Consider the following 16,957-nt stretch of genomic DNA (forward strand, 5'->3'; position numbering starts at 1 on the left):
GCCTTAGGAACCCGTCACCAGTGACAATACTGTTTCTAGAGGAAGTGGAACTCTGAGTCCCCAGGCACAACTTGTAAATGTAATGCCTTCAAAAGTGAGCTTGCAGGTTAGGGGTGGTGGTGTCTGGGGCAGGGTGGGGTGATGCCTCCTGCATGTGGGAACCCTGTTCCAGGGCTGACGTCCTAGAGGGCATTTGGCATATCTGTGGCGTTTATCAAGGACTCTGTACAAATGGATTTGCCTGAGATAGAGCACAAAGGCAGTGGCTGCTGCAGTGGGATTCAGGCGGAAGGGTAGCATCGGCCTTGACCCTGAGGCCCATTTGCCCTTTGCCATTGGAAGGCTCTGTGGGTCTCTCCCGGGCTGCTTGTGTTCCTAGCTCTCTATTCAGACACACATCCTCCTGAGCCACCTTAGGGGGAAGTGTGGTCTGTGGAAAAGGCTTGGACTTGGGACAAGAAGATGGAAGTCTGGTCTGGCCAAGAGCTAGCTTTGGGGCCGTGGTCCAGTTTTTTCTCCTGTGTAGGCCCCAGTCGCCTCATCCGTAAAAGGAAGAAATGAAATGCTTGTGGGTTTCCAGACCTTTCCTTTGTCCACCTCACAGGTGAGGGGAAGCTGGGATGTGGACTCTGACCCCTCTCAGCACCGCCTCAGCCCCAGGCCTTCTACCCTGATCTACTTACACATTAGACTTTGGCAGAGGATTCTTTGGGGGAAAAGTGCTGCTATTCAAAGAGGTTTAAAAACCACCTCCATGTTCTCCCCTGTCTAGTCAGGACTTTTCATTCTTCGCGTCCCAGTATGCATCATGGTACTTCTAGCGTGTCCATTTTACGAGGCCAGCTTATGGGATTTTATTCTAGTCATTGAGCTGTGCTCCTTCTCTCTCAGCCACCTGTGGGGACCAAAAGTCAGGAAAAAGCCAGAGAACTTGCTGAAGGAAAGCTTTGGAGATGAGCAGGGAGAGAGAGAGCTTGGAAGGGGGATGGCATAGAAGACCATGTCCTTTATACCTGTGTTGTTCTGTCCCTTTTAGCCCTCACCATAGGTCTGGATGAACGGACAAGCACAAGGAACTATGGAGTCGCAACTTACATAGTATCTAAAATAGTATTGATGCCTTAGATTTGTTCAGTGTTTTGAAATCTTGAAAGCAGTTTCATTGCCATTGCTATTTTGGCTATTTTGAATAACCCCAAAAGGTGGGAAAGGCAGAAGTTGTTGTCCTACGTCGAGAGCTGAGGGCATGAATAATGCCTGTCACACAGACCTAAGGGCCAAAAGCAGGACCCAGTCTCCCTACTCTTGCCCCAGCACGGTTTCCATTCCTCTCTTCCACAGTCAGGGTTTCTCAGTGACCCCGAAGTCAGTATTGCGATCGTGGAGATGCCGGTGGAGAGAGAAGAAATTCATGTTGGTCTGTTTCCTTCTTCCTGTGGATGTTGTCTTCTTCCCTTGCTCTCCCCATCTAAGAAGAATGTCTTTTGTCCTTGGGATGGCTTTAGGCAGCCTCTCCATCTGCTGCTTTGCCTTCCCTCTCCTCCCAGCAGGAATCAGGGTGATTATGGGGCCTTCTCTTAGGCGAGGTGTTAAGGGTTTATGTAGTGCTTGCCGATGGATGGCTAATGGACTCGGTTGGGTTGTTTCAATGAAGGTTTCCCACAATCTGATACTGAAGTGCAAGCCTTGAGTGAAGCTTTTATCACTCTTTCACCAGACTCATCAAGAACTTCCTTTTCCTCTCTGGAAATTGTATTTCATGCAGTGTATTTCTGATCCAAGCGTTACATCAATCAGCAGTCCAATGTAGGTTTGTGGTTCTCCTGGAGCGTTTTACAAGCAGGGATGGGGTTTCTTACGCTGGTCTGCTTGACTCTCTCGTACTCTTGGAAAAATACTCAAAGTGCAGTTTCCTTCCATCGATTATGATCTGTGTGTTTTTTTGTTTGTTTTTTTTTTTTTTTAGTGGCTATTAGAATTATTGGTTTTTCCAAGGCATTATCTTAATAAAGACATTCCTTTCTGGGCTGTGTTTGACCTGTGGTGAGATTGGGAATCTGTTTATTCTCATGGTTATTGTAAAGTTAGGGCTTTCAGAAAACTGAGAAAAATGGGAGCCTTTGAAACGTGATCTCCTTGGCCAATGACTTCTCTGTTGCTGCAGGGATGCTGGATGTAGACTCAGCCTGTGCCTTTCAGTCTAGGGCGGTTTGTTTTTTTGAGAAAAGCCCCCCCCCCCCCGCAACGGTCAAGTTTTTCATGTTTTGGATGTCAAAGAAAGAAACAAGACATTTTAAACTACTAACAGTGGCGGAAGTATTGGATGACAAGGAAGGGGAAGGGAGATCTGGGACTTGGGCATCTCGCCCAGGCTGTTGTCTGAACGTGTAACAAACATGTGACTTTGATGTGTTGGATCACAGAAGCCAGGGCTGGAGATCACAATGACTAACATGGCATTCATTGACCAAAAGTCCACCTAAGAATTAGGAACTAAGGTCATGAGCTGGTCTCAGTGAAAGGAAGGAGACCCTGGAGTCTGGGATTTGAGTGTTTTTTGTCTGTTTGTTTGTTAACAAATATTTTTTAAAAGGTAAGAAAATTGCTCCCATTCTCCAAGTAAAAATATTTAGCTGACATTTTCTTATATTGGGTCCAAAGGTGGAGATTTTTTCTTTTTTAATTATATTTTTAAATTGGAGTGTAGTTGATTTACAATGTTGTGTTAGTTTCTGCTGTACAGCAAAGTGAGTCAGTTATACATACACATATATCCACTCCTACTTAGATTCTATTCCCATATAGGTCATTACAGAGTATTGAATAGAATTCCCTGCAGAGAAGGGGATTTGTCCCCCAAATGCTATCCTACACATACAAGGATTAAAATTGGGGGTAACTATTTTGCCCTTCTCAGTTTTTTAAAATTCATCCGAAGCCATTTTGAAAAAACCTCTGCCAGCAACTGTGACAGGGTATCGCAGCTGTCTGAGGGTTTTTTTTTTTTTCCTTTCTGTTATCTTTCCTTTCTTTAAGAAAAGAGTCGTTTTAGAGGCAGCCGTGACAGCTCTGTCATTTCACTCACACCTCTAAATTTCTCTTTCTGTTGTCAGTCGGCAGACAGCAGTCTCAGGGTTCTGATGGGCCTGAGTGATGTCCAAATCCAGGAGAGATTGGAGAGGGGCCTGGAGCAGTACGTCAGAAGCAGTCATCTTCTGCCTTTATTCTTAGAAGAATTGTCAGGAGTGAAGAAGTTCCCCTGTGCCAGGATCCCCAAACCTCCACTGCTGCCGTCTGCAGCATACATGGGGTGGGGCTGGAGCAGAATTTGCAGAAATTCTTGTTAAGAGGTTGTATTGAGCTTCTCTGGCCTATGTGTTACCTTGGGGAATTTTTTTTTTTTTAAGACTTAGTTTTTTTTTAGAGCAGTTGTAGGTTCACAGCAAAATGGAGAGGATGGTACAGAGACTGCCCCTGTACTCCCTGCTCCCACATGACCTCCATCCCCCACCAGAGTGGTCCATTTGTTACCACTGATAACCTACGCTGACACCTCATAATCACCCAATCTCCATAGTTAACATGAGGATTCATTCTTGGTGTTGTACATTGTGGGTTTGGATAAAGGTATGATGCCACGTATCCATCACTGTAGCATCCTAGAGAATATTTCCATTGCCCTAAAGATCCTCGGTGCTCTGCTGATTCATCCCTCCTCACCCTGAGGAAATTAATACTGCATTGAGAGTAAGTCCTTTCAGGATGAAACCAGTTCACCATCAAAACAGCAACAGCTCCTAAGCTTTATGAGTACCTACCTCCCGGGCGCTGGGTTCTGCATGCACTACCCCATTCATTTTCCAAGGCCCTGTGGTAGGTACTATTTTTCATCCCGTTTTAGTGACGAGGCACCCAAGACTCAGCTCCATTAAACAACTTTAGTAACTTGCCTGAGGCCCTGCAGCAAATGAGTGGCAGAGCCGGGATTCACATTCAGGTTTATGTGACACTGTTGCCCCAACGGCTTAAGCCGTATGTGGTTCTCATATGCCACGGCTGTCTTTTTTCCACGATGCAAGGAAACCTGACCGTCGTAATGATCTGCAAGACAGGCGAGCTTTGTGCCCTCACCCTCTGAAGCATGAAGGTCCCTGGATTAAGAAGCAGAGTGATGGCAGCAGCAGGAGTACGGGGGTGGCAAAGATGCCCCAAGGGGTGGGGTAGAAAGGCCACCTGCCCCCAGAAGGAAGGGTTCTCTAGCTGAAAGCAACCTGGATTTAGAGTATCTACAAAGGGGACCCCAAAATGTGTAGTCACATTGCGCTTGGTTTAAGTCACGTGGTGGAGCCTAATTTACCTCTTGGTTCTGAGCCGTCCTGCCAGGCCTTGGCATGTGGTTTGGGCAGTCCCTGCCGTGTAGATGTTGGCGGAACTATGAACAACAGATTTTCCATTTTTAAAAGGGTCGATTCTGCCTCTTCTTTTATCTGTGGTATACCGCTGTCCCCAGGTTTTCTTCTTCTGTCTTCTGTTCATTTCTCTTAAAGGTCCAGCATCCTCTTTATCCACGAGTGTGTCCTGCGTTCCACTGAACTGTCTCCTGAGGCTGCCGTGCCAGGGAGGCTGATGACACACCTTGTGAAGCATGCTCCTGCCTGTAACTCACTGATGTTCAGGGCCAAAGCTTTCACGGGATGAGCTAACCAGCAAAGCCTGTTGCTCATTATTCCTCCAAAACATACTTGTTAGGCATCTGGTTTCTGGAGAGTATGTCCATGGGGAGTTTGTTGAACTTCTTTGGGCTTTTGTTTGCAAAATGGGAATGACAGCAGCACCTGCCTCGCATAGGGTGGTTGTGACTGGTAATCGTAATCATAGTTAACACTTTCATAGCCTTTACTTAGGCCCAGGGCCTGTTCCAAGAGCTTCCCATTTGTTAATTCATTTAATCATCACAGCAACTCAGTGAGGTTAGTGCTGCTTTTCCCTCATTTTGCAGATGCAGACACTGAGTTGTAGAAAGCTTAAGCTAAAGGTCAGACAGGTAGTAAACAATGGAGCAGAGATTGAAAATGAAGTATTCATGCTCTTCTCACCCTCCTATACCTTTCCTGTGATTTAATGCCTGCAAAGTGCTTGGTGTCATGCTGGGCACATAGAGCTTAGTGAATATTGACTCCCATAAATAATAATTACAGTATTTACTATTATTAATACTCGGCATCTTGTTAGCTGCTGGTAGTAAAGGTGAGCAACCCAAGACTGGTTCACTTGTATATTTTACAAACTAGTGAGGAATAGAGATGCTTAAATGGGCAATAGTCATCAAGTATGGGCAAGCTATGATAGAATATTTGCAGGATTCTGTGCAGGGAACAATGATTTCTTTAAATAACAATTGCTGAGAACTTTCGTCTCATGTCAGGCAGTGTGCTAAGTCCTTTAGGAGTGTTACTTCCCTTAATTCTACATGGTGATAATATTATTGTTCCATTTTATAGGCGCTGAGGATTAGAGAAGATGAGTGACTTGTCCAGGGTCACTAAGGGCCAATAAGTGTTCAAGTTTGGACTTGAACCCAGGGCTCCTTGACTGAAGGCCCTGGACTCTAAGCCACTGCCCTACATACCTGAGTGTCCATATGTTGACAGTTTTCTCCAAGGACTTCCTGATCCTTCCCAAACGATGGAAACGAGGGTGACCAAATGGGAATGAGGTCATACCTCCATCGCCACTTTTCCTCTAGGAGAGTTTCCGGAAAATTGATAGTGAGTTGGGTGGACGCCATCATTTCTATCCGGTGATTGGCCTTACTTCTTTGGAGTGGCCCATGTTGGACCTTCCTCTTCCACGTGTGCTCATGTGACCCTGTCTTCATGGAATGCCAGTGACTGTGTTCTCAGGGCCAGGTGTGGTGCCCCATATTCTGTGGCCTTCCTTGAAATGGTGTTCTCTCCTTTCTTTGAACCTTGCACTATAAACCGTGCACTTAGGTACCGCTATCCCATTTTCCCTTGGCTCTATTTCGTGTGTATTAGGCTGCTCTGACCAACTCTCTTTAAAGCTCTCTTACAAATGGAAGCCGTGTCTGCTCAGCATTCATCACAGGCTGAGGAGTAAACCAGGCCTCCCAAACTAGGAGTCATTCTCTTTTGCGGTTTTATTTATTTATTTATTTATTTTTGCGGTATGCGGGCGTCTCACCGCTGTGGCCTCTCCCGTTGCGGAGCACAGGCTCTGGATGCGCAGGCTCAGCGGCCATGGCTCACGGGCCTAGCCACTCCGCGGCATGTGGGATCTTCCTGGACCGGGGCACGAACCCGTGTCCCCCGCATCGGCAGGTGGACTCTCAACCGCTGCGCCACCAGGGAAGTCCTAGGAGTCGTTCTTGATTTCTTTCTTTCCTTCACCTCCACATCCAACCTATCCTATCAGCTGCACTCCTAAACTACTTCCTGAGTCTCCTCCAGCAGCACCTGGCTCACGCCCAGGGGCGCATCCCGTCTTGCTGGGACAACCGTAGCAGCTTCCTCTCTGCCCTTTCCCCTTCCCTGCCTGCGTCCCCGTGATCCATTCACCGTGTGGCAGCTGGAGTGGGCTTTTAAATTGTCCATCAGATCGAGTCACACTCTCTTCCCCCAATCCCTCCGGTGGTGGCCTGTTGCCCTTGGTATAAGGCCTTCCGTGGCCTACAAGACTCGGTGTGACTTGGTCCAGCTGAATCTCCCACCTCAACTCCCGGGCCTCTTCCCATTCTGGACACGCCAGCCCTGCAGGCCTTGTGCTGTTGCTCAAGGAGAACAAACTCTTTCTTTAGTTTTAGAATATTCAAGTTACTCCTTTGGTGTAGAACATTCTTGGTTTAGTTGGTAACTTCTTACCATGTGGGTCTGAGCTCCTGTGTCACTGCCTCAGAGAGACTTTCTTTGATGACCATAACCAAAATGGCCCCCACTCCTACTTGGCAATCATCTCTATTCTATTCCTCTGTTTTGCTGTCTTCAGAGCACCTGTTCCTATCTTAAGAAGTGTTATTGATTCATATGTCTTCATGTGTATTGTCTCTCTACCCCCAAGCCTCTAGGAGAACATAAGCTCCATGAGAGAGGACCTCATCTACCTTGTTTGATATTGTGTCCTGTGTACCTCACGGAGTGGCTGGCCCATAATGCCAGCTAGTAAATAACAAGGAGCTAATATTTATTAAAAGATGACCATTTGCCAGGCATTGTTCTAAGCACTTGATATGTATTCACCCATTCAGTTTTGTCAGTGACCCCAGGATGTGGATCTTATTGTAATTCCTATTTTACAGATGAGGAGACTGAGGCACAGAGGGTTGACACCGAAGCCCAAGGTCATACAGCTAGTGAGTGGCGGAGCCTGGGCTGCAGGGCCAGGCAGCAGGGCCCCAGAGCATGTGTTCGTAATCACTATATTACCCTGCCTCTTGGGTAGACACTCAATAGATACTTGTTGAATGAATTAGTGAATAGAAGATGCCCCGTAGAGCTGTGTTGGGTGAGCACAATCATGGATTATTATGGAGATGTTCTAGGCCTGGATGTTGGCAAATAGATCTCAGAGCAGAGGGTGTGGCACTGCCCACGTGGGCATTAAATAGCCCGCAATCCAAAGTGGGTTTTGCTTACCACCACAGCTGCTATTTATACTTTCTACTTGGTAGAGCTGTCTGGCTTGAAGGTTCTTTTTTTTTTTTTTTTAAGAGGAGAGAATTGTGGGAAATATTTTGTTTTCCCTGGGAGCCAGGCTATGTATTTACTTCAAGTTTTATTAAATGAGTTATAAATTTTCCCAGCAATTTACTCATAGCTCAAGAGGTTTAATTTGCATGTGTTGCCTTTTACAATATGTTTTTCGTAATGTTGCAGATGCTTCTTCCCCAGCTTCAGTAAACAACAGGCACTCAGCCAGGTTTTTGACTGAACATGTGCCAGGCCTTGGAAATAGAATTAACTCTGCGGTGGCCATGGAAGGGGCGGAGGGCACACACCCTGCTCTGTCCAGGGCATCTGGGGAGCCTGGTGCAGTTCCTGAGGGGCACAAGGCAGAGAATTTCTGGAGATTCCTTTTGGACCTATTTTTGAATATTTCTTTCACCTACAAAGTAAGTCAGTAACAAGGGGCCCCAGGACGATTTCTCGAGAGGCCAAAGTCATTTCAGTTTTCACAGGAGTTGACCTGTGGTCCATGACGGGGAAGAAGTTGGAGCCACTTAGAAGCCAGCTCCCCTGAGAGTCCAGTGTGTGATGCCCCTTTGATTCCAGGGAGAGAGCATTAGGGTTGAAAACTCATTCTTTGGGGTCAAACTGTTGGGTTTGAGTTCTGGCTCTGCCGCTTACTCGTTCCATGACCTTGGGCATGGTACTTACACCTCTCTGTGCCCGTTTCCTCATCCGTATAAATGAGGTTACAACGGTCCCTATCATGTAGGTTTGTTGGCAGGATTAAATACTCATGTATAGAAAGCGTTTCGAACAGAGTGGTTCATAGTGAACACATAAATGGCAGCACTTATTGCCTCAGGATTTGCTTAGTTCCTTGAATACTTAGGGGACAGATTCTCAGGGTGAAATTTTTTGCAAGTTTCGTGGTTGAGGGGCAGGGGTTGCCAGAGTAAGAGATGGATGGTGTATTCATTAGGATGAGGTGCAGCTGAATGCAATAGAAAGGCTTGATTCACAGTGGCTTAACACTGTGGAGATTTACTTCTCTCTCAAATAAAAAGTTTGGAGGTGTGGGTAGTGCAGGGTTGTGATAGTTTTGTGGTCATGAGGACCCCTGGTTCCTTCTCTTTGGGGTTCTGATGTTCTTAGTGTATTTTCTCATGATTCAAGGTGGCAGCTGTGCTCTTGTCATCATGTGCTCATTCCAGAAGCAAGAGGGAGAAGGAGTAAAGGACCGGTTCATTCTCTTTTAAGGAAACTTCCGTGAAGTCCCACATAGCAAAGTCCTTTAATTCTCATTGGCCAGAATTTAATCACTGAGCTAGAGGTAGCTGAAATATACTCTTTCATCGTGGCAGCCACAGGCCACAGAAAAATCCAGGCTCTGTTACCAGGGAGGACTTAGAGAATGGGTATTGAGGTAGGTGACTACCAGTGAATTGTTAGTATTGGTCCATGGTGGGGTTTTTTTGGCTTGAAGTAGAAGAAATTCCCAGGTGACCAGAGCAGTATTTTTCTAATGTTTGTTTCATTGAGGATTTTAGGTAGTACATGGAAATTTCTTATTTAAATAACCTTGTAATTATTATTTATATGAGAAAAATTATAATTAAAATATTAAACCCAGAATTTTACAGATATTATTATATAATAGTATAATGTTTTAAAAACATTTGAATCAATTTTTAAAAACTAAAGTAAATGTAGGCATACAGAGATGAGAGAGGCTGTATTCATATGAGTCAGGTGTGGGCTCTGGGGCAGACTGTCTGGATTTGAATTTGTGATCTGCCACTTATTGGCCAAATGACCTTAGCCTTTCCATGCCTCAGTTTGCTTATCTGTAAAATGGCATTAATAATAGTATCTACCTCCTAGAGTTGTTGTAAGAATCAGATGAATTAGTACTTTAAAGCTCTTAGAATTGTGCCAGGCATGTGATAAATACTCCAGGAATATTTGTCGTGGTTATTGTTGCTGCTGTTTTTGTTATTTTTCTTATTGTTACTATTATTGTGGTTTTACCAATACTATTATTACAAAAGGTAGCACTTGGATAGAGCAGAAATTATGAGACTAGTACACACGTGAAATTAGGGAAACACTGGCTTAGAGGAATGAGGTTGGCAATTAACTAGGACCAATCTTAGACACAGCTATACATAATAATTAATGGTTAAAACTAGTGTTTTACAGTGTAAAGTGGTTCCATATATGATCATAACATTGCTTACAGTTTATTGAGCATTTACTGTGTGCCAGGCACCATGCGATTGTTTTAAAGATAACACTTAAAAAAAATTTTTATTGAAGTATAGTTGTTTTACAATGTTGTGTTAATTTCTGCTGTACAACAAAGTGACTCAGTTATACATATTTTTCTTCATTTTCTTTTCCATTATGGTTTATCACAGGATATTTAATATAGTTCACTATGCTATAGAGTAGGACCTTGCTGTTTATCCATCCTATATATACTAGTCTGCATCTGCTAACCTCAAACTCCCAATCCTTCCCTCCCCACTCCCCTTCCCCCTTGGCAACCGCAAGTCTGTTCTCTATGACTGTGAGTCTGTTTCTTTTTTGTAGATATGTTCACTTGTGTCGTATTTTATATTCCACATATAAGTGATATCATATGGTATTTGTCTTTCTCTTTCTGACTTACTTCGCTTAGTATGATAATCTCTAGGTCCATCCATGTTGTTGCAAATGGCATCATTTCATTCTTTTATATGGCTGAGTAATATTCCATTGTGTGTGTGTGTGTGTGTGTGTGTGTGTGTGTGTGTGTGTATACCACATCTTTATCCGTTCATCTGTCAATGGACATCAAGGTTGTTTCCATGTCTTGGCTATTGTAAATAGTACTGTTACGAACATGGGGGTGCATGTATCTTTTCGAATGAGAGTTTTCTCCAGATATATGCCTAGGAGTGGGATTGCTGGATCATATGGTAACTCTGTTTTTAGTTTTTTGAGGGACCGCCATACTGTTATCTATAATGTCTACACCCATTTACATTCCCACCAAAAGAGTAAGAGGGCTCCCTTTTCTCCACACCCTCTCCAGCATTTATTATTTGTAGATGGCCATTTTGACCTGTGTGAGGTGGTAGTTTTGATTTGCATTTCTCTAATAATTAGCGATGATGACCATCTTTTCATGTGCCTGTTGGCCATCTGTATGTCTTCTTTGGAGAATTATAAAGATGATACTTTTAATTCTCCCAACACTACAAGCTAAGTGTTTTTGCTATTCTGCAGATGAGGAAACTCAGTCTGGGATAGGCTGGGTAAATTACCCAGTGGTGCAAGTCAGCAGGGGACCAGCTTCAAAGCCCCTGCTGATAAAAGTTTCTTTATCTCCCTTTTGGTGTCTCCCCTGTCTTTTGGTTTTCCAGGACTCCTCCTTTCCTCGCTTGCCTCCAGGACCCTCTGATTCTTCTTCCTTCCCATTTTCCGAATGCCAGCTAGCACCTATGGCAACCATTTCCTGAGCCTCTCCCCAGTGTCAAAACTGACCTGTCCAGTATCTGTGTTCCTGCAGGACACAGCATATGACAACTTCCAGTGTAGGGAACTCATTTATGAAAATGGACATTCACGGGCTAATATGCTGCCTCTCTCTGGGAAATTTCTTTTAGAATCATCCTGGAGATTTCAGGCAGGAAACAGTTCAGCAGCCTTGTAGGCCTGTCCTGCAGCTGACCTGGGGTGGGGTTGGGTGGGTTCTGTCCTATAACACCTCTTAGGTCATTCTGTGAGGTTCTAAAATTGCTCTATGGTAAAGTCCTGAGAAAAATGGAACACCGAGATGGTGATCGAGGGGACCCAAGCTCAGTGGTGAGTGATCAGTCAAGGGCAAGGGCTCCATCACTCCTCCTCCAGTTCCCAGCCCAGTGCCTGGCACATAGCGAGCGTTCAGTCAATGTTGTTGAATGTATAAATCACTTACTGGAGGCCTTTCAGATGTGAGGGGCACAAAAGTTCCTTGAAGGACTGGGAGAATGAGTTATAATGGGGAAGGTTTGGTTGTGCCTTCTGGACTTGATAGACTTTTTTTTTTTATGTTTGGGCTATAATGGTCTGTCACACAGGTCAGCTTGCTGTCATCCGTGGACCCTATGCGTTTCTGTCTAAGCATGAACTGAATATGAGCAGAACTGTGCTGGGGTCGGGGGACATTCATCTTCTACTCCCTTCTCTGTCTTTGGAGCTGGAGGCTCAACTGTTACTCTTGTGATGTCATAAAGCAGCTGATGTCTTAGTACATCCTGCAAGAATTATTTCCCCTTTTACTCTTCCTACAACTTGTACCTTATGATCCTTTGAATTTCACTTTCCTATTTTTCCAACATTTCTCATTTTCTGCCCTTTTTTTATCCTCTCTGTCAGACCATTGGGAGAAGGAAGCAATGTTGCTTAGCAACCAGTGTGAAACTAGTCAATACTGTGTCTGATATTAACCCATTGGTACCAAGTAAGCAACACAATCCATGAGTTCATCACTCTCCCCTTGCAGGTTTTAAACTGTGGGTTCACAAAAGTTGGAAGCACAATTTAATGTTCTAATCACAAACTTCAAGGACATTTATGGCTGGTTATACATGTTAGCAAGTTCCAAAGTTGCAGGTTATAGAAGTTGTCTGTTTTTTTTTTTTTTAAGAGAAAGAACAAAAAAAAAACCCCAAAGTTAGCAGAAGGAAAGAAATCATAAAGATCAGATCAGAAAGAAATGAAGGAAACAATAGCAAAGATCAATAAAACTAAAAGCTGGTTCTTTGAGAAGATAAACAAAATTGATAAACCATTAGCCAGACTCATCAAGAAAAAAAGGGAGAAGACTCAAATCAACAGAATTAGAAATGAAAAAGGACAAGTAACAACTGACACTGCAGAAATACAAAGTATCATAAGAGATCACTACAGACAACTCTATGCCAATAAAATGGACAACCTGGAAGAAATGGGCAAATTCTTAGAAATTGTTTATTAAAATGGTTCACTTTGGGAGTCTAAATTTAAAAATTTTCTCTGATTGTTTTACTTTCACTTTATGAACAAAACACTGTCTTGATCTCAGCAGGTCTTTTGTGTGTGTGTGCTGGCTCACTGTTTAGTCATTTAAGTTTATTCATCTGTCAAACAAGATATATTTTCTGGATTGTAGCATTCATTCATCAATATCTGTTGAACTCTGCTGTGTGCCAGGTACCTTGCAAGACACTGTGGAGTATCACTGTGAGCACGCATGGCTCTTAGAACCTTTTTTTTTTTTGTCAGCAGAATCTTTTTCCTGTTTCAGTTTCATCTATTGAAATACCCTATATTGATGCCACGTTTTCAGATACTGTAGTTACTCCTCGACTGGAATGGCTTCTTTGCCTTTGATTAGACAGTATTATTCCCAGGCTCTTGAGCCTTTTAGGAAGTGAGTAATAGGAAGCAACACAAAGATCATTATTCACCAGCTCCTTTCCCACACGTATAGGGGGCGTGACCAGCACACAGCAGTAAAGGTTTGGGAGCATGAATTTGCCTTATACACAATTAGGATGTTGATGAAGTTGGCCTTTGGTGTTTGTCTTCTTCCATATGAGCCCCTTTTTTTTTGCTACAGGTGAACTTCAAATCACCCCAAATATCCAGCACCCTTAGGCCAGTCCACATCACTCCTAGTTGGTGGGGGGCAGTGAGCTGATCTCCCCTCCTTAGGGTGTTAATGCCTTTGTTGAAGGCTCTCAACAAACAGAACATCTTTGGGGTGGATCAGAATTCCTCAGGGCATTCCTGACAGACAGCAGGCTGAGTCAGCTTGAGCAGATTGCTTTCTTCTTCCTTCACTTGTCAGGGGGTGATTCTCTCTCACATTGTATCTCCCAGAGTATCTGACAAGGGATGTGGCTGACCATCCTAAGATCCTACATTGACCTGCAGGGTGACTCCACATGGGCTCCTCACATCCTTTGGGTCCTCAGAGTCTGGATAAACTAGGTCATTGTTGAGTTATGGGGGTGGTGTGGATTCCCCCTCCCATCTTGAGTGCCCAGTGTCCCGCAGTTCTTAGGCTTGGTTCCTGTAAATTGGCAGTTTCAGTTAGTGAAGAGAAGCATCTCCAACGACTAGGTTCCATGAAGCCAGCTAAAGGTGGTTCCAGGCTCAGTGGCTCTAGGTGCTCCCTTGTTATTCATATAGGAATGGTTACATAGGACTCACCAAGGTGTGGCTTTGAACTAGATTTTGACAGAGGTCTCCAAAAGGGAATAGGCATTTAAATCCTCTGAGTTATCTCTTATGGGACTTGCTTTACTTCACTCAGCACAGGAAAGGAGAGAGAGCCTACAGACACAGAACTAGGCATAGGCATAATTCTAGCAGTTTCCATCACCGAGCACCTGCTGTGGAACAGGCATTGTTCCAGACCCCTTGCGTATGTTATCTTTTAGTCTTTCCAGCAGCCTTGTGAGGAAGGTGTTCATCTTTCTGATTTGCCGATGAGAAAACTGGGACTCAGTAAAGGTAAATATCTCACTCAAGGTCACACAGCCCACAGGGACCAGTAGGGATTTAAATAAAAACAGGGCTTGACTCTGCATCTTGTGCTGTCTCCGCTGGGCTGTGCTCCTCTTCTGCAAATTGGCTTCCACCTAAAGATAGGGGAGAGCTTGGGGGTTGTGGTGAACAGTTCTAGATGTGGGGAATGTGGGAGTCCACCCGTGGACACTCCTGGGTCAGTTTTCGACATGCAGAAGCATTTAGCCCGTCCAGTCTGTACCATTCAGCAGCTCAAGCTGTGGCAGGAACAACTAAGGGGAGAGGAACCAAATTAAAATTTCAAACTGCCTAATTTAGAACCTCTTCCTTGGTTTCTCATTTACTGCCTTGCTGTGTGTCTTTCCGTCTCTCCTCTAAGAATATGAAGTGATGATCCCAATTCCCTTTAAGTGGCTCTTTGTGGCTGGTGTTCTGAGTTAGTGGTGATTCTCAGGATGATAATGATACCACTAATCATGAGTGCTTCACACAGGCTTGACACCAGGCTAAACGTTTAATAAATATTAATCGTCTTCTCCTGACGAAAATGGTGTAACACCCATTTTCAGTTAAGACAGAGGCTCAGAGAGGTTAACAAACTTGCCCAAGATCACACAGCTGGGAGATGACACAATTGGCTTTGAACCGTGGATTTTCCAGATTTCAAAGCCATTCTTAACTATTCACCCTGGTGATAAGGTAGGTGGCCCCTTGGTCTCTTTCTTCTGGGTCTCCTGAAGCAGACAGAGTCTGTGCTATATACCCGAGCATGGGTGTTCCTCGTGTTAAATTTCATTTGTATTCATCGTTTCTGCATAGGTAACCTGGAGGGCAGGGGCCATGCCCTAAATTTCTGATGGAATGTGTAGAGATCGAACACTTGGGGTGTGCAGTGTAAATTGGGGAAATCCATTGCTTTTCTCCTGGGCAGCCACTGCTTTTAACAGAGAACTCATATCCTAAGGGATTGAGAGGGAATGCTATCAGCAGTGGGTGGGCTCCCTTCTACCAGATAAACTTTCTAGAAAAGTAGTTGGATACTGTTCTGTTTTCAGCCCACTTTGGATTTTTTATATCCTGGGAAACAGTAGAGCACAAGATAAGAGCTCTACTACTTATGCGCTAGGTGCCCTAGGGTATGTTACCTGACCTTTCCTGCCCTGCCCTGGATTCCTTCACTGTAAAGGGTCTAAAATAGCACCTACTTTATAGGTTGTGGTTTTGAGAATCAAGTGAGATAATACATGTGAGATTGTTGGTGCAGACATGGACACACAGCCCACGCTCAGTAAAATGGAGCTCTTTGTGTTTTGTTTATGTTTTGCGTTCGACTCACTGAATTTTTTATGGACAATTTTTATGAATTTATTCACATGAATTTTTCATGGCCAATTATGAGACTAGAGTATTAGGTTGAAAATTCCATAGGGCAGCGTTAGTAGGACTTACGATAGGATGAAAGGTTGGAGGTTGGAGGACAGTTAAAGATATTCTTGCCTTTTAAAGTGTACAAATTCTCTGCTCATCCATTTCACTTAGGTTTTTAGAATATGGACATGGTGGTAAAGAGTCTCGTGTCTGACCTGTCCCTAAGTGCACTGCCGGGGCAAGAGCTTGTCACGTTAGCTTCTCCCACCTGGCAGAGAACAGCAGTCTTCGCTGCTGAATATGGCCCTCTTAACGTCTCCATGGTGTCTGCCATCCAGTTTCAGCAGCAAGAAACTAAAAATATTTGTTGATGGGAAGTACTTTCTCTCTTGTTCACGCCTTCCGCATTGCCTGCACTGAGAAAGCAGCCTTCCAGCTGCCACTCACAACAGGGCTGCCCAGGGCTGGTCGTGGACAGAGGGCGTGGCAGCTAGGACCCATTTGGGGGTGAAGGAGGAGAGCTGATCCCAGGAAGAAGAAATAGAGAAGCAAATTCCTCTGCCTGTTCTAGACGGAGGTGGAAAAAGGGAGCCAGACATGTAAATGGCATTTTCCTCACCCCTTCCACTGCCCCGCTTGGTCTCTCGTCCTCTCAGCACCCCAGTGTCCTACAAAAGAAATCTCTGCTATTTCTCTTCCTCAGAACCAAGAAATCATGAAAGGATTGTTCTCTTTGTGCTTGGTCTATGGCTGAACTTGGGGCTGTTTCACTCTCATGTCCACCTCCAAATCTCATATACTCTTCTCTGGTCAGAGGACTAACCTGAGAAACAGTTACTGCAGAGAATACTGCCAGCTTAGCTTCGGAAATTGTATAGCCCCATATTGGTGATCCTTAAATGTAAGAAAATTATAAACGAATGCTTAAGTGCAGTTAATGATGTGGCTTTGTTGGATTTCAAAGGTACAATTGACATTAGTTTGTTTGTTTAATCATGTATAGAAATAGAGCTGTATGTATGCATGTGTCCCAAAAGCATTTTTATGGTTTCCAAATTAGCTCTCATTTATGGTTAGAAGTTACATACTTGAAAACACAGTGTGTGTATGATGCGTATATGTCTGTTTGTATATGTGGATGCATTATGGTTACCTGTGTGTGTGCACGTGTGTGTATACACGTGTATATGCATATTGGCCAAAAGCATTGCTGTTTCCCCTGTTTTCTCTCCTCCCCGCAGTGCTGCTCCTGACGCAGGGGGCAGGCTGGGCGGTGCTGGGCCAGGGCAGCGAGCTGCACCTGGTTGAGCACTGACCGTGCACCATGAGGTCGTTGAAAAAGTCAAGTCCAGGCGTATTAAATG

The 16,957-nt window shown here is 44.4% G+C and overlaps 1 protein-coding gene and 1 long non-coding RNA gene across 3 annotated transcripts in view; one reads left to right on the top strand and one right to left on the bottom strand.

Moving 5' to 3' along the window:
• The window catches only part of LRMDA (leucine rich melanocyte differentiation associated), a 1,119,714-nt gene that overhangs the window by 526,061 nt on the left and 576,696 nt on the right, over positions 1 to 16,957 (top strand). The window lies entirely within an intron of this gene.
• Positions 1 to 16,957, bottom strand: part of LOC125961097 (uncharacterized) — a 274,111-nt gene that overhangs the window by 245,531 nt on the left and 11,623 nt on the right. The gene's annotated exons all lie outside the window — the stretch shown is intronic.

This window comes from Orcinus orca, chromosome 14, assembly GCF_937001465.1.
Source record: "Orcinus orca chromosome 14, mOrcOrc1.1, whole genome shotgun sequence".
Classification (NCBI taxonomy): Eukaryota; Metazoa; Chordata; class Mammalia; order Artiodactyla; family Delphinidae; genus Orcinus; species Orcinus orca.